Below are 23,120 nucleotides of genomic sequence, written 5' to 3'. Positions count from 1 at the left end.
AACCGTAAAGTATTAATGCTGATATAAAAACATTATATCAGTAATACACTTTTTACCTATGAGTATCTTCTCCAAAATAGATCTATTGGTCCTGTACCCTGTACTTACATAATAAAGTCTTCTTTTTCTTCTCCATTCTAGGATAGGTAATTACAGACACTAGGTAATTTTTTTAAATAAATAAATTTTAGAAAGCGAAACCGGTCGTTTTGGGTAGTAAAATTAAATTGATTGTGAGTAAGTCTAATTTATTTCTTTTACCTATTTGAAATGGACTCACACAAGCAACACATTCATAAAATGAAGAAAATGTTCTGTTTCGAATCCTGAAAAAACTAATAAGTATTTTTGAAAAATTTAAACGCAGAATGAACGACTACATTATTACTGAGGGCCGAAAGTCCCTTAAAACTTCTACAATGTTTATTTTAATAATTACAGGGGTGAAAAAAAGACATGACAAGATCGCTTTTACCTTGTTTAGGCCTGGGCCTCTTCAAGGAATGGGGTACTCCTTTTTTTTTTTTCTTGGAGTAGTGGGGGTGTGGTAAACGACAATCACGTGAAATTGTTGTAGAGAAGTAGTGGACTACACTAAGAAGCAGGGGGGAAGCTGAAAGTGGCTATATTGTGTGGGCGATCTGAGAAGATCTAGAAACGCACAAGAGGAAGTGGGAACTGCCTAGCATGTCAGTTTAGGTACTTCAGGGGTTACCAGCCAAGTGTTAGGAACGGCTCTTTATCAGCGTTGTTGGCGCGCAGTCTTTACCTGCGATATTGGATGGGGAATGATTCTAGAATGTCGAAATACTCATCAGGAAGTTCGTGTCCAGTGTTGTGAAGAAGTTTAGCTGGAGAAAATGGAACTTGAAAAAAAAGAGAAAATTTAGTGTGATTTTTAATTTCAAATATCTCATTCAAAAAAACTTTTTGTTTATTATAAGGGACTTTCGACCCTCGGTAATAATGTAATCTTTCATTCTGCGTTTAAATTTTTCAAAAATATTTGTTAGTTTTCTCAGGATTCGAAAAAAATGATTGCATTTAAAAAGCATTGGCCCGAAATTTTGCGCCTATGCTCTTAAAGCACCAGACCCATCACCTGTTTACAGGTGTATTGAAGAATTCAAGCATTGATACCATTAGCCTCAGTGACGAATTCCGTGAAGGTCGTCTGGCCACAGAAGTTGTCCTGGAAAACATCGATGTTGTGCATTGTACATTGAGGCAGCTCAAATTTGATATGGAACGTCGTGACTCGTGACAAAACATGGATATATTGCTGCTATAAGCCTGAAAAAAAAAATCAATCGGCGGTATGGATGTTTCAAGAAGAGCCAAAGCCAAAGAAAGTAATCCAAAATAATTGACAAACAAGTTTTTTTTTTTTTTTAATTAAAAGAATAGTAGAACCGTCAATACTAAATAGTATACAACCATTTATTTACCAGAAGTTATTGATAAAATCCGCAAAAACAACTGGAATAGTCGCAAAACTCGTACAATTTGGTAGGTCTTCCTGCATACAGTCCTGACTTGGAACTGTGTGATTTCATAAATGTTTTCAGATAAGGCGGTCGAAGCATACAAAAATCTCATTTATAAGATACCTATTGCAGAAAGACAAATGCTTCGACGATTAGTTGGTTCGAATGTAAAAGAGTATATGTATATCTTTAAAAATCCATAAAGCTGATTTTTTCCAAAAATATGTTTTCCCTCTATTATTTGTCTATTACGTCTAGTACTCGGTTGCAAAAATAGTTTTTTAAGCGAAAACAGCCACTGTTTCTAGCAAACTATAATTTTACTTTATGGTCATACCTCGTAAAACACTTTTATCCAACTGAGACATGAGTGCCGCATTGAAAATCGTAATCGATGCATTTATAACATGTGTTTTACGCTAATTAGAACGGGTACCCATCAGCGAATCGCCCGTTCGGGAAATTATCTCGAAATGGGAATTGTTGGAATATGAAAAGGGCTTTGTTTGCGTTGCCAGTGAATGTCTTTTGTATTCGAGTGGCTTTGTTGGAAGTCGGACGATTTGTCTGATATCAAATTAGCCGTTTTCGCTATAAAATATGTAGATGTACGATATGTCTCAATAAGGGTTGTGTAGCAAACAAAAAAGGTTAATTTTGAGACGCACTTTTTACATAGGACTGCACACTCGTATTTAGATGCAAGTTACGTCTTGTTCGAGTTGATAACTAAACACTTGAAGCCTTTTACGGAAGGTGATTTCATTAATAAATGTCTAATAAAAGCTGCAGAAAATTCGAAAGCTCTTAAAACAATGTTTTTGTCTCGAAATACAGTTGTGGACAGTATTACCGACTTGGCCACCAATTTGTGATTAAATCAAAGCAAAATTATCTAGTTTTGAAAGTTTTTCATCGCCTGTGATAGGAGTACCAACATTGATGGCATAGCACAATTAGCTGTGTTTCTTTTTCGTTCGTTTGACATTTCTTAGTATTCGACAAGAGATAAAAGTATTTTGTGAAGGGTAAATATTGTTTATATTAACTTTGCTTTGAGAATATAATATATAACTTAAACAAAAAGCTAATATTGTACTGCAAGATACCAGACGCATGGAGAGACAGATATTTGGAAAGGAGATAAAGAATATCCCAACAATTATTATAGAGGTATAAATCTACTGAACACCGCACTTAAGCTTCCCACAAAAGTCCTAACCAACAAAATCAATAACCTAATAACTTTATCAGATGAACAACAAGGATTCATTCAAGGAACAACAGAAAAGGCCATCGACTACAATAAACCAGCATGTCTATGTTTTATAGACCTGACAAAGGCTTTCGATCGCATCCAAGTCGAAGACGTCTTACACCTACTGTATAAAAGAAATATACCAATCAATATTATACAAACCATTGAAAATATCTAGATCCATAATCGGATACAGGCAAAGATAAATGGAAAACTAACACAGTGTATATCAGTAGAAAGAAGATAAAATCGCCGAGACAGAAGACGAGCTCCAAAGATTAACACACATCTTCAAACCAAATGTATGACAACATCTAAATACCCACTACGATGTAAAATCGAAATTGATGGGAAAATAATAAAGCAGGCAGCAAGGTTTAGATATCTGGAAATAGATATAACTAATTACGGAAATGTTGAAGAAGAAGTGCGGCACCAAAGCTTAAAAGCAAGTAAAGCGGCGGGATCTCTTAATGACACAATCTGGAAGAACAAACACCTAAGACAAGACACAAAAACAAGAATCTATAAAGCAGCAATTAGACCTAAGAGAGAAGCGAAATAGAAGACATAAATGGATGGGTAACAAAATGGAAACAGGAGTGGAACGAACACATTAGTAGAATGGCAGGGGATAGAATCGTACGAGTAACATGAGATAAGTCACCAAATGGACGAAGAAGTATTGGCAGACCAAGAAAAAGATGGTGCGATAATTTAAACAATTTAGGAGGCTAATATTGAAGAAGAAACAGGCCTACATACAAGAAAGAAGAAGAAGAAACAAATGTATTTGTATATACCTGTACTCTATCACGTATTCTTTTCCCTACTTCGCAAATTAAAACTAAAAATGACAAGTAAAAGTAAATATTAAAAATAATGCCCTACCAAATAAATTCCACTACTACAGAAAACAAAAAATTTACAGGCCCAACCTTCGAAATGTTCACGTCCAATAAATACTTGGTGAATCATAAGGTTGTACCTTCTTTACAAATTGTGTCAAATCCAATCGACAAATAAAAAGGAAGTACTTAAAAATCAATTAGTAACAAACCAGTTCCGCCTTTACACTAACGAATCAAAATAATAGTACAAATACTACTGGAGGTGGAATGATACTATTAGTACCGTCTTGATTGTTGATTTCGTCTAGTATTGGCACTGTATCAAATTAAAGAAATTATCAAATTAAATAAAACAAAAACTTTGTGCATCGGCCGGGAATCGAACCCGGGCCGCCCGCGTGGCAGGCGAGCATTCTACCACTGAACCACCGATGCGTTAATAATAATCGATGTTTCAAGAAAAGTTCAATAGTAAACATGTTACCATTACTTCAATAATACTTTCTCTGTAGATTATTTGACCTACATAACAAATAATGTTTTTATCTTAAACATGTATCAAAACTATTAACAAGATCTTAGCCTTCGTTCATACAATAACTTTGCTCCACAGCATCGGTGGTTCAGTGGTAGAATGCTCGCCTGCCACGCGGGCGGCCCGGGTTCGATTCCCGGCCGATGCAACTCTTTTTTAGATTTTATTTATGTATTGTTTCTTCTTTTAAGTGAATATCTTGTTTGAATTATTTTTTTATTTCATTTTTCAATTCAATTCACACTTTACTTATTGTATAATCCAGTGTCTTTTTGAAGATAGGTAGAATTGGTAATCAAGTGTTAGCAATGCTCCCGATTTCTTTGGTAGAAAGTAGGATTCACTTTGGTTTTATTTCTTATGCTGTTCTTATAGTTAAAATATTTAATTTCCAATGTAATTCGTCGTGATACTATGATAATAATCCTTCATTATTGGGGTAAATCTTCAATATTACCTTACAAAATTCATTTGTGGCAAATACTTTCACGTTTTTGTTTTTCTTATTTGTTTTTCGAATAAATTTTTTTCCCATTAAATTTTTATACCTCCTAACCTATAGCTACGTGGTTTTGAAATTTTTTAAAGTACAGCTGGTTTCTAAAAAAACTGATACGAATCTTAAAGCGTATTTTGGAGAAAATTGAGCAGTGTGTTTTGAAGGATAAATACTTATTATTTATATATTGTCACTGCCAAATCTTAAAATTTGTCAGATAACTTACTCTGTTCAACCTCAAACAATGGCTCCACATGCTAGCCAAGAACTAAAAGCAAGAATTGTAACGAAATTACAAGATGGTTAGTAACTATCTGTCGTAGCGAACCATTTTAACGTAAGCAGAACAACAGCTTTTAATATCAATAAATGATGCAGAGAACAAGAAACTCTCTAAAGAAAGCAAGGTTCTGGAAGACCAAAAATATCTACCGCTCATGAAGATCGTACGTTTTTGGAGATATTAGAAGAGAATCCTTTTGAAGATGCGAAAACTGCAAGAATTATGTCACAGTTTCACTATTTGCTTTAAACCATCAGCTACAAAATCAATATTTTTGGGACAGGGTAAGATGAGAAAGAAGTAACTAGAAGGATAGGAAATGAGGCGGAAATAATATTAACTATCAAAAGACGAAAACTTGAGTACTAAGGACATGTGATGAGAGGGCAAAAATACGCATTACTACAACTTATTATGCAAGGCAAAATCCGAGGAAAGCGAAATGTGGGAAGACGAAGAATATCCTGGCTTAAGCACTTAAGGGAATGGTTTGAATGCAGTAGTGCAGAACTTTTTAGAGCGGCAGTCAACAGAGTCCGCATAGCCATGATGATTTCCAACCTTCGATAGAAGATGGAACTTAAAGAAAGAAGATGAGAAAATTTTTCAATCTTCTAAAAAGAGCAAAATTGCAGTGTATAGACCAGATAATAATAGATTTCATCCTGTATACGCTCGATATCGAGCAGCTGGTCTTTTTAACGCCAATGTATGGGGATGGATTTCATCTATAATTGGTTTCAAATGAGTGTAGAGTAATAAATCATGAAGTGTCATAAAATTTGCCTGAATTTCGGTGTCGTCATGGGCGTAGGCAAATGGACGGATGTCAACTTCGTCGTCAAAAATTGATGTACCTCAAAATATCATATTTTGGATATTTTGTGATAACCAATTTTATTTAATTTTTCGATTAACTTATTCTTCAAACTCGTATTCCATTATATGGTCATTAAAGCTAATTACATTTTTATTTATAAAAACAAATTCACTTCCTTACTGAACGAATAAAAGCATTAGAAGAAACTGATAAGGGTATGACGCACCTCCTAATATTACTAAGAACTAAAATAAATCAACATGAAGACTAATAACGCGTAATGAGGTTTTACTTACACTTTCATTATAATCCCTCTTTTATTTTATTATTATCATTCGACATTTGACATTCGAGTTAGTAATTGTTACTACACCAATTAAACGTACAGTAATATTGTGATATAGAAATAGTGAAAAAGTTATAAAATGGCGACATTTACTCCAAAGAAAAGAGGTGTAAAAAATTCTCCGCTATCTGTTAGTGAAAAAGTTATAATTTTAAATGTATATGATTGCATAAAACACGATCACCCTAGTTTGTCTGTGCAAGAAAGTGTTGAGCGATGTGCCCGAATGACTGGAATTGGACAGTCCACGATTTTTAAATTATTGCGAGAAAGAAAGATATCAGGCCAGTTAAGTCCATGCAAGAGAAAATCAGGAAGACCAATAAAAATCTTAGGTGAAGACACCAAACGTGACATTCGAAGAAAAGTTCATTCGTTTTATTTTAAAAAGGAAATACCCACCCTTGACAAAATACTAATGGAGATAAGCCAAGATAACGATATTCCTTTGATATCCAGAAAACTTTTATGGAAAACTTTAAAAAGTATGAATTTTTCCTGGGAAAAGCACAATCGAAAGGCACTATTACTGGAAAGTGATGAAATCATTTGCTGGAGACGAAAATATTTGAGAACTATAAAACAGTACCGCAGAGAGCACAAGAAAATTTTTTATCTTGATGAGACGTGGATAAACGAAGGTTATATAGTCCAAAAAATGTGGCAAGATAAAAATGTAACAAGTGCTCGCCAAGCTTTCATAGAAGGCCTTTCGACGGGTATTAAAGTGCCTTCGGGAAAAGGGAAGAGGCTTATAATTGCTCACATTGGAAGCGAAGAAGGATTTTTAAAAGAAGGTTTGTTAAGCTTTGAGTCGTGTCGGACGGGAGATTATCATGAGGACATGAATTCGGATGTCTTCGAAGACTACTTCGGGGAAATGTTAAAATTTCTTCCAGCTGATTCGGTCGTGGTTATGGATAATGCAAGCTACCATTCAAGGCGCATAGAGAAGGTACCAACTTCAGCTTGGAGAAAGCAAGAAATTATTAACTGGCTGTCAAATAAAGGTATTCAGTTTGAGACGAATTCAATAAAGAAGGAACTACTAGCCGTAGTAAAACAACATAAATCTCGCTTCATAAAATATGCCGTAGAAGATGTAGCAGAAAAGTATAAAGTAACTGTGCTACGCCTACCGCCATATCATTGCGAATTAAATCCCATAGAACTTATATGGGCACAAGTTAAAGGATATGTTGCAAGGCACAATACCACATTTAAAATGAAAGATGTCAAGGTATTGTTTGATCAAGCCATTATGGAAATCACATCAGAAAACTGGCAAAAAGCAATCCAGCATGTTTTAAAAGAGGAAGATAAAATGTGGGAACTGGACAACTTGGTCGATCAGGTGGTTGACCCTATAATTATAACACCAGGGGATGATGACAGTTCTTCGGATGAAGACTATAGTGATGTAGAATTGTAATAACGTATCCAGTAAAGTTTTTGTAGTTTTTGTGAATAAATTGATTTAAACTCCCCACAAGTGTTTCAATATGTAAAGGTCATTCGTGTGTGTTTGTGAGTATTTCCCGATTTCGGTTCTTATATATTTTATTGTTACATTTTATATTTTTTTAATAACACTGTTCTGCTGTATTACATTTTTATTTCCTTTAATATGATTTTTAAGAATGCATATTCTTTTGTCAATTAACCCACTAGAGCGCCTCTGGCTCAGTGTTTATCTGTCGATAACAATGGACTAATCCCTTAAAACAGGGTGATACCTACCTGCTCTTTATGAAACGACAGAATTTTGCAATGCGGACGGAATTTATTGACGGATTACGCTACCCTGTAGCGCTTTTGAATACTTCATGAGATTTTATTACTCTACACTCATTAGAAATAGATTATAGAGGAATGAGCACCTAAATCTGACATTGAGCACCTAAATCTGACTTATAAAACTGACTGACTGAAAATCTGACTTTTAGCATTGTTGCCTAGTTTAACCTTGACTTCAATTCAATTTAACATATATGAACACAGTCAATCCAGCATCAATCTCATTTAATATTATATAGATTAAATCTTTTCACAAATTCTAATATATAAAAATATACTATTAGATCGTAACAATAATAAAACTACAGGGCACAAACACGAATATTGAAAGAACGGATTAAATTGAAGGCATTGGGGAAGAAATCCAATTTGGAAATTTTTAATTTAAACAGCAAGTTCGACACCAACGAGTCGTTCTTGACTTTTAGATGTAATACAAAAAAATGAAGAAAAAGATCAAAGATACGATGCATAAAACAAATGAAAGAACATATAAGGATATTAAACCTGCAAGAGAAAATGACAGATAGAAAATGATGAAGAAAAGTACTGAAACTTCTGAAAAAATTTTCAAGATAAAAAAATATATTTTCCATGGAAATGTATTTTGTATATGTACACAATTACTGAGAACATCAGCCTTGGTACACTCTGTTTTACGTCAAAAAAGTATGATGGTCTAATATGTGAAGTCAAACATGTTGATTTTCCATGGAAATGTATTTTGTATATTTACACAATTACTGAAAACATCAGCCTTGGTACACTTTGTTCTACGTCAGAAAAGTGTGGTGGTCTAGTATGGGAGGTCAAACATGTTGACCTTGCTCTCAATGAGACCATGAGAATCGTAACTGGTTGTTTGGAACTCATATCCGGCCTCTATATACACTAGCTGAAATAGTACCGCCGCATGTCAGAAGAAGAATGGCAGGTGAAATTTTCTGGTTCGATTAATCACTTAAGTGTGCTTTCCTCTTTCCATTCCGACTGATACGATCACAGCATAATATGTACTATGGATACAATTTAGTGGAAAAGAAACTATTTACCGGTTCATTCCAGCACACAGTCCTCTCGGAAACCCAGTGGGTTCTTCATTGTGGGCGTTCAATATAAAATAATGTAAGTATCCATTGGCTGACGGTTGGTAATCTAATTAAATAAAAGACCGCCTTGTGATGAAATCTTCGTGTTTTTCTGTAGATAGTTCCTTTCGCTAGACATTAAGAATGTATCTAATTATATTAATTTAAGTTTTATTATTTTATAATTAATATCAATTTTAAACAAAAGAATAACTGTTTCACTTTACCAGGAACCGACTTTTTCTCGAGATGATGAGAACTCTTATTTTTTTGTAAGAAATCAAGCAAAATGAGAAAACGACGAGGATTTTTATATAACACCAAAGATGTTTCTTCTCGATAATTAGCCGACACTAATTAATGATATTATTAGACTTTTTCCCAGCGTCAAAAATAATAAATTGTTTTCAATTTTATTGAATGGCATTCAGCTGTACATTATTCGAAGCAGTAAGTGATGATTTCTGATATAGAACACGTCTAATCAAAGATATTTTTAAGACATAAGAAAGACTGTATACAGTGTTTATCAGCCAAATGGAATAAATTCGATTTTAAATAAATGGGGGCTTGTTCAAAAAAACTCTCCAATCACGCTGCAGTCTAGGTCAGGCTCTGGTCTCCCTCATGTATTCACCCTCAATTACTGTTTAGTATCGGTTCTCACTTCCACTCCACTATACACCTCTTCCTTGGTCTTCCTACTGACCGACGTCCCACCATAGTTATCCATTCTTTTAAGGTGACCTGTCCATCGCAATATTTGTATTTTTGCATAATTTGCTATAGAGGGTTCTTTGTAATATTGATACAACTCGTGGTAAAACCTTATTCTCCATATATTGTTGTAGCAGGTGCAGGTAGGTCCTATGTCAGTTATGACATTTTCCAATCCCGTGGAAATATGCTCATATTATAATGATTGGAAAGCCACCTAAATTGCCTACAGAACCTTCTTCTTATCGCCCGATAAGCTTGTTATCCTTGATGTCCAAGATATTTGAAAGACTCCAGAAAAGTTTGGAAGAAAAGACTATGTGTGCCTCAGTATTTCTCGATATTCAGCAGGCTTTTGATTAAAGTCAGGCACAACGGTTTGCTATATAAATTAAAATCTATACTGCCTAACGATATGTACCTTATCTTGAAGTCCTATATTAACGAACGTTCGTTACAAGTAAAAATCAATAATGATTTCTCAACCTATCACTCAATCCAATCCGGAGTTCCTCAAGGAAGGGACCGAGGACACTTGGATACCGAGGTACCTAATCTTTACTGCAAAAATACCTATTACAGATATAGCATCAGAAAAGCTGCAAAATTACTAACATACATTGGAGATTTTTTTGATAGAATGGAAAATTAAGGTCAGCAACTAAAATCACATTCAGAACAAGAAAACGTACCTGTCCACAAGTTAATCTAAACAACGCCTCTATTCCTGCTAGAGACGTAGTGAAATATCTTGGGTTGCATTTGGAAGCACCACATTAACGCCAAAAAAAACTAAGCTCAATATAAAATTGAAACAAAGGAATTGGTTACTTGCCGAAAGTCACAATTGTCATTGAAGTACAAAATACTGCTTTACAAAGTCATACTAAAACCAATATGGATTCAATCCACCACAGACAAATTATCAGTGCGTTATATCAGCCACCAATGGAGGAACGAAGACTGAAGAGTTCTTGGCCAGAAGACCTGGTGACATAAGTGAAAAAGCAGAACCATCGCTGGACGATACGGTACCCAAATCATTGGCGTCACATTTACTAATTACTCAATGTACTGTTTATGAGTAGATTGTAAACAAAAATTCTTGCAAAATTCTGTTATGATCCATGTTGGTGTCCAAATCATCCAATTTAGGCTAAACGAAAATGGTAATCAATCCACTTATAGCGCCCAAAAGACATGTCCATTAAGAGCAAGTGTACTGTAATGAACTAAATTAGGGGAAGCTGTGATACAGATCATTAATTAGAAACTTTTAATAGTAAAACAATGTATTCTTGTGGGACATATCTTTTATATTCCGATTGAATATCTAATCGTTTATTTTTATATTTGCATTCTCATTGAGAAATTCATATAAAAACGTCGGACTTTAAAAACCATTTTACGGCTATTAAAATAGTTTGCCCAGACAACACTAGGTTTAAATTTGAGTTTTATACCGTGAGCATTTAGAGGATAAAAACAATCGGTGGTCGGAGATGAATTCTATTGAAATAAAACCGTGAAGGTACAGGTCCGTATTAGAAGCTCTTCTTGATTAAACGCTGTTGTAGCCTATTTCGGTATGAATTTTAAAAACCAGTATCTTAAAAAGTTTATACTTTCTATAATGTAGTTTAGGAACTTTTTGGTGTTCTGCGTCCTTTCTAAGTGCCCTTACCATCTTAGTCTCTGTCTTTACCATTCGTGTTAGGTTCGATTGATTGTACAATTCTTCTAGCTCGACATTTGATTTTCTCACCGATAAACTGTCTTTTATTATTCGCTTATACCCTCATATATCTTCTCCAGAACTTTTTTTCTCATATCTCCAGTAAATTTTGTTCGTTTTTATCATTGTCCATGTTTCACTACAGTATGTTACTATTGGTCTTATAGTTGCTTTATATAGCTGTATTTTTGCTTTCCTTAATTGATATTTCTATACTTTCCACAATTGTGCCCACCATCAAACACCTACTCACTCATAGTCTGGTCTGTGGTATCCGGCAAAGGTACAGGCCGTCTCTACGCGGTGAAAAACACGATGAGACAAGACCAGACCGGAAAGTACTCGAGGCGAGACTTTTGCTACAGCTGCAGGAATAGTTTCCTGGAGAAGAGGTTGAAATACTCTTAGCCTTGCCACAAGGCTAAGAGTATTTCAACTTATTTAAAACAAAAAAAATTAAAGTTCTAGAAGGCATTGAGAATGAGTGGGAATTACTGAAAAGGAAGATTGCGAAAAAAACATTACTAATAAAAGGGAGTTACTTGAAACGCTCATTTATGAGTGGAATCATAATCCTCACCTCCAGGAAACTATTCAAGCCTGTATCCAGAGCATGCCTCGACGTGTCCAAGCTCTTTTAGTAGCCAAAGGCAGACATACAAAATATTAAATTTATCCCTACTTTGTAAAAATTATACTTTTTTAATAAATAAAGGTTTTTTGTTAACTTTTTTACAGTTTAATTACCTAAGGGTTAATATTCACAAAAAAGAACAAAACAGTAATTTTTTCAACAATATTCATAATCATGAGAGAAATAATTTCATACAGTAAATTTTTTCGTGCTTGGCCTAATAATTTGGCCAGGTACTGTACTTGTTTCATATGTTCATTACAACGGCAATTTACTTTCATACTTTTTAGTCGACCATAATTCAAAACAGTCGAAAATTTGTGAAATATATTTTACAAGCATATTAGAGTAAGCTTTGTTGTTGTAGCATCGTGTACATATACATCAGCAGTACTTCAATCATAATTCACCAGTACATTAATGTGCATCAATTAGTATATCAGCACATCAAAATGTACCTATATATCATTATCAAATTAGGCTTGCTTTGAAAAATAAACGCATCTAAATGGTAATCTATGCTTTGCAACATTAACATCGCGTATATGTGTATTTAAATAAAGCTTTTTAAAGAAGAACGAGTCTTATATTTGTAGAGACATCGTATAAATTTTTTGTTGATGTGTGCGCCAATGGCGGGACTAAAAATAAAAACAGAAAGACTGTTGAAGATCATCGGCAGACGCACAGTCAAGTTCAAAACAAAAACAAAACCCGTCGAAAAGGATGACTTCGGTGCAAAGCAAGAAATTGAAGGCGTATCAAATGTTCGAGGTTATCAAAATTAAAACAGGCCATGCAAAAAACGCGCTCGCGACAAAAAGGGCATTCGATGCCTTTTGAAAAATGCTTCTACTAAAGAAAATGCATTAATAAGTTTCATTTTGCTTAACATTTTCTTCTGTAAAAACATTCGATTTCTTAGCTATATAGTTTTCAGAAGGGCCTTCAATAAAAATTATATTTTTAAAACTTACACCTTGAAACCTCAATATCGTGTTTCACTATAGACCATGCTGCTCATTTGTTAATCATTTCTCGATTTTTGCAGTAAAAGGTCCTAAGAAAATTATATTTTTTGTATAATTTAAATTTCTATTGCACTATTAATTAAATTTCTTAACTGACTCACTCGATTTTTCACTTGTTTTGTATTTAAATCAAAGTAAAACATGTCTCAAATCAACTAAAATGCTGCTTTTATATCCAACACAGCTTTAGAATTCGTTATAATTTGTGTATTTCTTTGACACGATTTCTGTTATTTGTGACAGAATGAAAATATATATACAAATTACATACGCAGCAAGTGTTAGCATAATAAGTACTAAGCACTAATGGTCACGAAGAAAATCTTCTACGTATCTAGATACAGTAACTCGCTGCTGTTATTGGCATATCGTTCCTTCAGCAGGTATAAGGTACTTTTCGACCTGGCCTACAAGTACTCGTGGCCTCTTCTCGTTTCTGCGTGATGAGATTCTATTGTTATTCGGGGTCTACTTTTATCGAGTTTTTATAAATTTATCATGGCAAAGTGATGCGACCGTTGATGCCTCGATTTTAAGCTTCTGCCTACTTTGACGGAATTCAATTTAGTTGACGAAAAACAGGTCGAGACGACCAGCCGATGTTTTTGTAGCTTCTCAAATCCCGAGAATCCTACAGGTCAGGATTCGTATTAAAAAAAAGTTGCGACTAAACATTAGTTTGCATTAGAGAACCATTGAACATTTTTATTTTGGGTTGATTTTAGTATATTTCAATATATCTAAATATTAATGATACTATAATGAAATCAAAAAGTGAAAAATATAGTAATTGAAAAGAAATTAAACATATTACAAATACTTAAGCAAAATTAGACAGAGGAAAACGAATACATATACAGGGAAGGTTGGGAAGGAACAACAAGGATTTCAAAATAAACATATCAGTAATCATGACTAAAGTTTATTAGTCAAATTGAAAATGATTTATATTTTCTCAGAAAGAAAAAGATACCGCCCACTTAGAACTCATTAAAGAAGGGCAATAGATGCAAATAAAGCATAGAACCATCAAGAAAATCATAATCCAGATAGGTCATGGAATCACATAAATGTAAGGCTCGGTTCGGTAGTACTCTAGTCACAGTACTGAATGACGTGAAAGCTGTGGTTTAACTATGAATGACCTTGTTTATAAATTTTATTATATTACTGACTGTAATATAATACTGTAATAAATAGTCTACTATATTTATATTCAACATTTCCAATTCATCATCATCATCATTTGGCTCTACAACTCTAGGTAAGTCTTGGCCGCGTTTACTATTTCCCTCCATTGTTGTCGGTCCTGAGCACCTATTTCCCACTGCTGTATTCCCATTTTGCGTAGATCACTGGCTTCTGCGTCCTTCCATCTCTTTCTTGGGCGACCAACTGACCTTCTGCCATCGGGCCTTTCCCAGAATGTGGCGTTCAGGAGTCTTTCGTCACTCGATCTTAGTACGTGGCCCGCCCATCTTATTCGGTTTGCTTTAATGTAGCGTACTATGTTTTCATCTCCATATACTGTCTCGAGTTCATCATTGTCTTCTTCTCCATTCTCCTGTTGTCTCTTCTCGGCAAGGCCCATAAACAGTCAGCAGTATATTTCTTTCCAGTACCAGTAATTTTGTCGTTTCCCGCTGGTTCAGAGTCCATGTCTCGTTTCCATACGTTATTGTGGGACGAATTATTGTCTTGTACACTCTTATTTTTGCTGGTATTCAGAGTATTTTTGATTTAAGTACGGTCATTAATGAGTAATATGCCCTGATTCCTGCAATGATCCTGACTACCACGTCCTTTTCATATTTATTTTCAGATGATATGATCGCTCACAGGTACTTGCATTCTTTGACGACTTCAAAGTTGTATTCATTGATTGTTACGTTTTGTCTAAACCTTGGTCTTGGGTTCTTCGTAACCACCATGCACTTGGTCTTGTCCTCGTTGACCTTCAGACCAACTTCCTTGGCTCCGTTTTCGAATAGGGTGAAAACTTGTTTTGTATCTCTGGTGGATTGTGCGTATGTGTCCACGTCATCCGCAAACGCCAATAGTATTTTTGATCCTTGGGCGGCAAACCCGTTTGTCAGTTCCATTTCCAATTTTCCATTTTTTCAATTTTCCATTTCCAATTCGCAAAATAGAAAAGAAATACCAAACGAACTGTTATCAAGAAAACGAAGAAAACCATTGACATCCATTTTTGGTTTTCACAATGATTGAACAATAGTATCACATTGTACTAAGTCCTCAACAGTGGTTCTGTTATTATCTAGTATGTAATTTAACGATGCAATAGAACTCAATGCACGACAAAGAGGAACCAGAGATAGTGTCGCTCTATAATATGACAAAGGTAAACGTTGATCTTGTTTGTGCGAAAAATAACGGTGCTCGTAATACTAGAAGATTTTTTATGCATTTATACGTACCATGCTGCAGCGTTAAATAAAAAGGTGAACAGGGTTGGTTTTTTGAAAGAGTTAAATTGGCATCTCATAAAACTCCAAATTATAAACCGTTATATAATTCAAGCTCTTCCAAGAGTATAATAAAAACGTTTACTTAGTCGACTAAAGTCAGTATTAAAAACTTTTAGGCACTAAATCGCCAAACCACAGTTCACAAATCTGTTATATAGATATCGGTACAGCAAACGAAGTTATATTTCTTGAAATTCGTATCAAAAACTTATGTATCGTAAGACGACGTATAAAGTTTAATGTACAATGTAAAGTTTTCGGTAACAAACTTGTATTGTGTTTAATCCACAGCGGTAGACATTAGAGAGTTCCTCCTCTTCAAACTTTAATTAGTTTGGGGAATTCCTAAGCCGAAGATTATCCAATTTCAGAATACGATATCATTTACTGGATATTTTCTTTTCGGTTGTTTAATTTTCAACATTATTCAACAAAATGCATATTAATGATATCAATTATTGGAAATACAGTGTAGGGCTTAAACGGTATCTCCCATTAAGATAGTCAAAATGCCCTCACCCCCAGAGGGCAAAATTATGCAATATGTCAGGATACTATGAACCATTCCAAAATAAACTGACCTAAGAATATCTCGACTCACAGAAGTAGCCAATCTGCGCATAGCAAAAATCTGTGATGCGAGCTTCTTACACAATCCTTCAATATGGTGCGACCAGTTCAACCTTGTATCCATAGAATTAAAGAACTCGTTTTCAGACTCGCGTTTTTAAAAACACTTTATTTAAAATTAACTTAAATACAATGGCTGTGAACATTCATTCTTGATTTATTATTGTTATTGTATACTTGTTTTGATTCGTTGTTTAACCTTTGTATTTAAGTTAATTTTAAATAAAGTGTTTTTAAAAACGCGAGTCTGAAATAATTGGCGCAGTCAGTAGGATACCTGAAGGTTGCAGCAGATTCCAGATAATTGCAGTACAACCGTTGGTTTCCATCATTCATCCGGAGAACCTACAGTAAAAAAGTAAGTTACTGAGAATTTTCCTTACTTCCTATTACTAGCTATTCTCTTTATATTTTTTGAAAATTATTACCAGTTTTATTTTATTTTACCATTTGTCAGAGATTGTAATAAATCTTCTTCATTTGAGTAATTTCTAAAAATATTTTATGCAAAGTGATAATTTAATGATAATTGATAATTGATAATTTAATTTGTAACTTAAGTAAAATGGCATTAAATAACACACCTACAATTCAAGCGGCAAAGGCTCTCGCCGACTTTTTACCCACATTTAATGGAGATCCATTAAAATTGGAAAGCTTTATCCAAAGATGTGATCAGTATTATCGCACTTATGGACAGACGACGGATAATACCTTGAATGATTTTACATTTAATGTATTATGTTCGAAGTTACAAGATAATGTATTAAACTTCGTAATGTGTAGACCAGACTTAAATACCTGGCCACTGATTCGAGGTACACTGAGAAACAACTTCGGGGACAGAATCGACAGACAAACATTAAATAAGGAATTTTTACAAATAACAAAATACAAAAATGAAAATATTATAGATTTTTTGGCAAGAATATCACAACTCAAATCAAGACTAGAAATTAAAATAAACTCAGAAGCGAATTTAAGTGCTGAACGGAAAACAATATTAATGGAACAAAATGAAGCAAACTCCATAGATATTATACTTGCAAACGTAGATGAGAAAACCAGAACGATTCTCGAAATAAAGGAACCAAAATCGTTTATAGAAGCATCAGATATATTAAATAGACAATTTTATAATGACCAAAGAGTAGATTCAATGAACTCTTCAAATAAATTTAAAGGAAAACCTCAATTTCAAAATTCAAAATCAAATAGTCCAAGTTATAACCAACAACACCGTAATCTTAATCCTACTGACTGCGCCAATTAAAGAACTCGTTTTCAGACTCGCGTTTTTAAAAACACTTTATTTAAAATTGACTTAAATACAAAGGTTAAACAACGAATCAAAACAAGTATACAATAACAATAATAAATCAAGAATGAATGTTCACAGCCGTGGCTGCACTATATATATCGTACTAATGACTTGGACTATGACATTTAGATATCTCTTTTATGTTTATATAATTATAGTAATACCTAGTAACTTTACTGGTTCAGATGGTTTAACCCATTTATCAAAACTAAATACTATTGTCTGGGTTTTCTGCTCGTTTAACTCAAGTTTGTTACAGTTAAACCAGGATTTAGATTTTTCTAATATTTCCTGACTGTAATCAGTTATACATTTACATAATAAGGTTGTGTCATCTGCAAAAAGAACACAGTTGGTGTTTTTCAACGCACTTGGTAAATAATTTATATATATCAAGAATAGCAGAGGTCCCAAAAGTCATCCTTGTGGTACTCCGATTAAAACTGGTAGAGGATTAGATTCTTGATTATTAAATGCAACAACCTGTAAGATATGATTTTAAAAGGTCGTGTATGGTACCCTTCATTTCATAGTACCCCAATTTTATCAATAGTGTTTGAATATCCATACAATCAAAAGCTTTTGTAATTAATTAATCCATTAATCCATTAGTAGGTTCACCTGCATCAAGACCGTGAACAATATGTTCTATTACTTCTAATAAAGCTTTAGTTGTTTAGTATTTTTTGTCAATTTTTTAATTTGTTTATGCATTCTTTCACATCAGATGCTACTATTGTGGCCATAAAGAACGAACTCAACCTTCTAGGTAGCCTATTAATATAATAGTTTATGTCATGGTCAGAATTTCCTATTGATTTCGATAGAATATCTGCTATATTCGTAAAGTATTAGTCAATCTGTGTATTATTATCACAAGAATTGGGAAATATATTTATGGAGACTTGGAGAATCGCTGAATTTTAAGTCACTACAATAAGTAGTAGAAGGAGACAAGAAGAGCTGGTGGGAGACGCATAAACAAAAAATGTTTATAAAAGGGAATAATACCTCTATGATTTAAGACAAAAATGTAAGGAGAAACGGTCAATATTTTTGAAAATAATTGATTAAAACTATGGAATCAGTGTAGCATAAGAGATTTAAACGAACATCTAAAGAAAGAGAAAAATATTTGTATTTCCGTACGAATTCCGCCAACGTAGGGATTCGCTTCCGCGCCACTGACTTCGAATTCAACTTTGTGCGAAGAGAAGTTTACGACGGGACGTTTTTCAGTCAGTCAGAATCCGATTTCTGATTCTACCCAGAATGTGTAAAAGAAAAGATACAATGCATACTGCGATGCTCCGTTTGAATTCATGTAATCGATGTTGCTGGGAAAACAAAAGACGGGTCGGTCGGTGATTTTTTTTTTGCATTACGGAGCGCAATCGGAATTGTTCTTGTGCCGGATTAATTGGGGTTTTGAGAATAAATGAGCGATAACTCGTTCTCTTTGTAAACCGTTGAGTTGTTTGTTTTTTACGATTAAAAAAGATTGGAAACTTGATATTCTCTATGAAGCGATATTACTATAAATATATAAAAACACAACAATTTTCACGTCAAAATTTTTTTTTAATTGAATAAAGTTACTGTCTTCTCTCTTTTTTCCCTATTTCTTCTAAGAAGTTTAGTAGATCAAGTGGCTCTATATTAAGTAATTCTACTTTATTATGCGTTAAAATTGGCGACTGAAATCCTTATTAAAAATATACACAAGGCTGCATGGTTTGCTACTACTAATTATGAAAGTAGTTAAGGGAAAATAAAATACTTCCTTCAGTCAGACCAAAAAGCCAGGACCGAAGAAAATAAAAGAAAATTAAATAAAACCACTAAAGAATTGAAAGAACTTATCACAGAAGAACAAAATCAGGGAATGCAGTATTGTCTGGAAAACTTCACACCAACGGAAGCTACAGATTACTCGCTGTGGAAAAGCAACAGTAAAGCTCAAAATGTCTTTTTGTTCTAATCCAACAATCAAAAATGATAATAACACCTGGGCAAGAAACGACAAAGAAAATGTAGACTTATGTTTAGCTAAATTGTAAAGGAATTCTGGCATAACGAAGGCTCTAAAATAAACGGAAAGGGGGTGCTGCTCGACCGCTCTGACCCATAAAGAAAAACTAAGCCAAAATATCAAACAGCTAATAGGTAAAAGAAGACAGTTGACGGAAAAATATGACTAACTACAAAACAATGAAGAAATTAAATAAAGATATCAACCGGTCAATCCGGAACGACGTAAGAGAAAACAATGCAAGAGAAATAACTAAAATAATTCAAGAAAACAACAGTTTAAAAGAACTTTGATCAAATAAAAGGCAGATATCGAGCACAGTTTATAATTAAATCTTGCCCAAGAACTTTCGCTTCCTAGAGCATCTTCAGGGAAATTTCGTCAATTTTGGCCTATCCAACAAACATGGAATGTTATAAACATAAAATCGTACATTACACTACACTACACAAGGACAAACAGTTTAAAAATTTTTAAAAAATAGGCGAAGCTAATTATGGTTGGCATCAGGAGAGAGAATTCTCTCGATCCGAGAAAGTCGGTCGCCAAATCCTGTAAGCTGAAATCGCTAGCTCGCAAAATTCTCGCTTCGCTTATTAATATATTACATTTGTAACTAATTAGTTCGCATCGCATTATTATTCATAAATATTACTCCAGTCACTGTGGAGGAAAAGAGGTCAATACCTCTAAATCTTTTATAACTTAATCGATTTTGCTAATAATTTGGAATTAGGCTTATCTTACCTCCCTCTTCAAAAGTTATATATGCGATAGGTGAGCTTTTTATTTTTAAGGGGTGAAATCACCCCTTATTGAAAATAATGAACAAAAGTTATACTAAAGCATTTTATGGATTTAAATCGTGTTAAATTAGGTAATTGAAATATTGTCAATTATATTAATGGATATTGTGTATATTCTCAACCCTTAAATAATCTTAAAAACCACCCCTTTTAATAAAAATAATTGTAAAAAATCGTTTAACAGGTTCAAACGCTTTTGTAGTGCATTTATATCATCTACAATGTAATTCTCTGCTTATATAAAATAATTTTGGTTGATTGCAACACTTCAACCCTTAAAAACTACCCCCTATGTCAAAATATATAAAAAAATCTTTTTAAACAACTTCAGAAGTTTTTAATGTACATTTATATTCAAAAATTCCTTTCTTATCAATAAAATATTATTTGATTGGTTGCTTATTTTCAACCCTTAAAAACCACCTCTATGCTCACGAAACAAATTCCCCTTTGGTAAATGTCTAAATAAAAAAATTAAGTATACTCATGATGTTTTTATTGTAAAAAATTATGCAATTAAAATACTTTACATTAGAAAGTATACAAAATATATTTAAAAAAATAAAAATTATTTACAATATATCAAATTATTCATTGTCTGAAGCGTCATTCTCGTCGTATTCTAACTCCACCTCTTCGTCTATTGCAGGACAAATTTGAAAATTGTCGCCAGAGCATGTTCCAGACGTAGCATTGCAAAATAGACCTAGTCTACGACAGCCACACGCTGAGCCGCAACCCTTTTTGCAATTGCAAAAAATCAGTTTCAATAGTTCTTCTGGTGTGGGTGAACTTTTCATTTTTATTGGTTGTAAAATATCATCACTCTTGAACCATCCCCAATCCGTTATATCAATCTCTTTGTTTCCAAGCCATATCTGAGTTTGTAAATAAACTCTTTTGATATACTCATTCAGGGCACTTACAGTTGGTACAAGAGATGATAATTTAACTGCACTATTTTTAGTTGTGGCTTTAATAAACGATTCGTATCGCATTTGTTCAAGTGATGATGAATAATTTTCGACCTTATTCATTTTGTTCATGTGGGTGTCTTTGGCAAGGCCATACAGCAAAATTGTACAGTATCTCCCAGCTTCTAAATTGTCTTCGAGATCTGAAGTACTCCTGTCATTGGCACTCATTGGCGGCTTGCCCACGCAACTTCAAAGGAGTGTCGCTTCTCTGTGATGCTCCAAAATATAAATAACATGCTCCAAATTTTTTTTAGAATAACTCCGTTAATTTTTAAGCTACAGTGTCCATTAAAAAAATATTTTGAAGACAAGACGAAGATTTACAAGATTAAGTAGATTAAAATATGTTAAAATTCTTTCTTTTTAAATAATAAAGGGTCAAAGTGCTGATTACAGGTGTGTCAGCCGCTGTATCTCAAACTTCAATTGGCTATATCTCTATTATTTTTCGAGCTACAACAAAAATAAAAAAATCAAAATTTTTGTTAAGAAAAAAACTACATTTTGGTATAGAACCATTTTTCACGTATCTCTTATAGTTTTAGATTTATTTTAAAAAAATATAAATTTTTAGATAATTAAAAAAAAAGATTTTTTAATTTAAACATGATTTTTTCAAAAAATACGCATTTTAAACAGGCTAAACTTTTAAAACTTATAAATAACACTAAAATAAAATGAATTGTAGAAGATATACGTTTAATTTCAATTCTGATCGAAATAGTGTTACTTATACTGCTCGTTTTTTTTTTAAACGCTAGAGTAATTCAAATTCTTTCCTTCGTATTTCTCTTTGTTTTAATCGAAATGGCTTTCAACATAGCTCATTTTAAAGGTTTTTTCTAGCTCTTTAAAAAGTGTTGTATGAGTTTTTATCAAAAAAGATGTCCATTTTTCGATAGTTGATGTTAAATGCATCGAGTATAGTATCCCAAAAATAAAAAGTCATCTTCAAACAATTATAAATCGCTTAGTATTGTACTTATAAAACTTAATAAAAAAAACAACCTCTTTGTTTTTTTATAAGCTTTATTTTTGTTCATTATAGATAGATTCACGCTTTGTTTTTGAGTTATTCGTACAAAATCATTGGAAAACATGTTCTTTTTTGCGAAAAGTTTACTTTTTCAAGTGCGTATAACTCAAAAAGTATTAATTTAGCGAAAAAAATTTATATGACATTTTTTGTTTAAAATTTGATTCTATATCAATTCCTGGGGTTATTTTGAGTGTAAAAAGTTCAACCTCCTAGATGGGGTGCCACCCACCCCAGGGGTAGAAGCACACATTGGCACCATATAACTTATGTTTTTTGAGTAATTTACTACCCACTGTAAAAATTTCAGATAAATCAGTGCAGTTATAAAAAATTTAAAGGGAAAATGCCACAGTAACTGGACTATATTATCAAGCCAATCATTTATAGTAAGTAATATGTGTTTCCTAAAACCGCAGTTATAATTCTCATATAAACACTTCATTCATTCAAACCAGCAGTGTTGCGAGTAGTTCGCTTTGAACATAGAAACGACATTCCGCTAAGCAATCCTACTTGTAATAATATGTAATAGTGAAAATAGCCTCAGTGAAAAGTGTAGTGAAATATCCCATATCACAGTGTTTTCGGACAGCTATCAGAAATTGCTATTTAATCTTAGCATTAAATATAAGTTAGTGTTTAATCTGTTTTTCATTCCAGCCCTTGGCTGGTGGTCCTTCGTCCTTCAACTCTTTAAATGAGTTATTGTTCAACCACTTATGCAGTGGAAACATTAAGGCTCGCA

The 23,120-nt window shown here is 33.4% G+C and overlaps 1 protein-coding gene and 2 non-coding genes across 4 annotated transcripts in view; 1 reads left to right on the top strand and 2 right to left on the bottom strand.

Annotated features, from left to right (window-relative positions):
* LOC140449368 (tyrosine-protein kinase-like otk) overlaps positions 1 to 23,120 on the bottom strand; it is a 296,812-nt gene that overhangs the window by 185,690 nt on the left and 88,002 nt on the right. The window lies entirely within an intron of this gene.
* On the bottom strand, positions 3,961 to 4,031 carry TRNAG-GCC (transfer RNA glycine (anticodon GCC)). Its single transcript has one exon. It is a non-coding gene; the product is annotated as a tRNA-Gly (tRNA).
* On the top strand, positions 4,209 to 4,279 carry TRNAG-GCC (transfer RNA glycine (anticodon GCC)). The gene has a single exon. It is a non-coding gene; the product is annotated as a tRNA-Gly (tRNA).

This window comes from Diabrotica undecimpunctata, chromosome 9, assembly GCF_040954645.1.
Source record: "Diabrotica undecimpunctata isolate CICGRU chromosome 9, icDiaUnde3, whole genome shotgun sequence".
Classification (NCBI taxonomy): Eukaryota; Metazoa; Arthropoda; class Insecta; order Coleoptera; family Chrysomelidae; genus Diabrotica; species Diabrotica undecimpunctata.
This window is presented reverse-complemented; position numbering and strand designations above follow the sequence as displayed.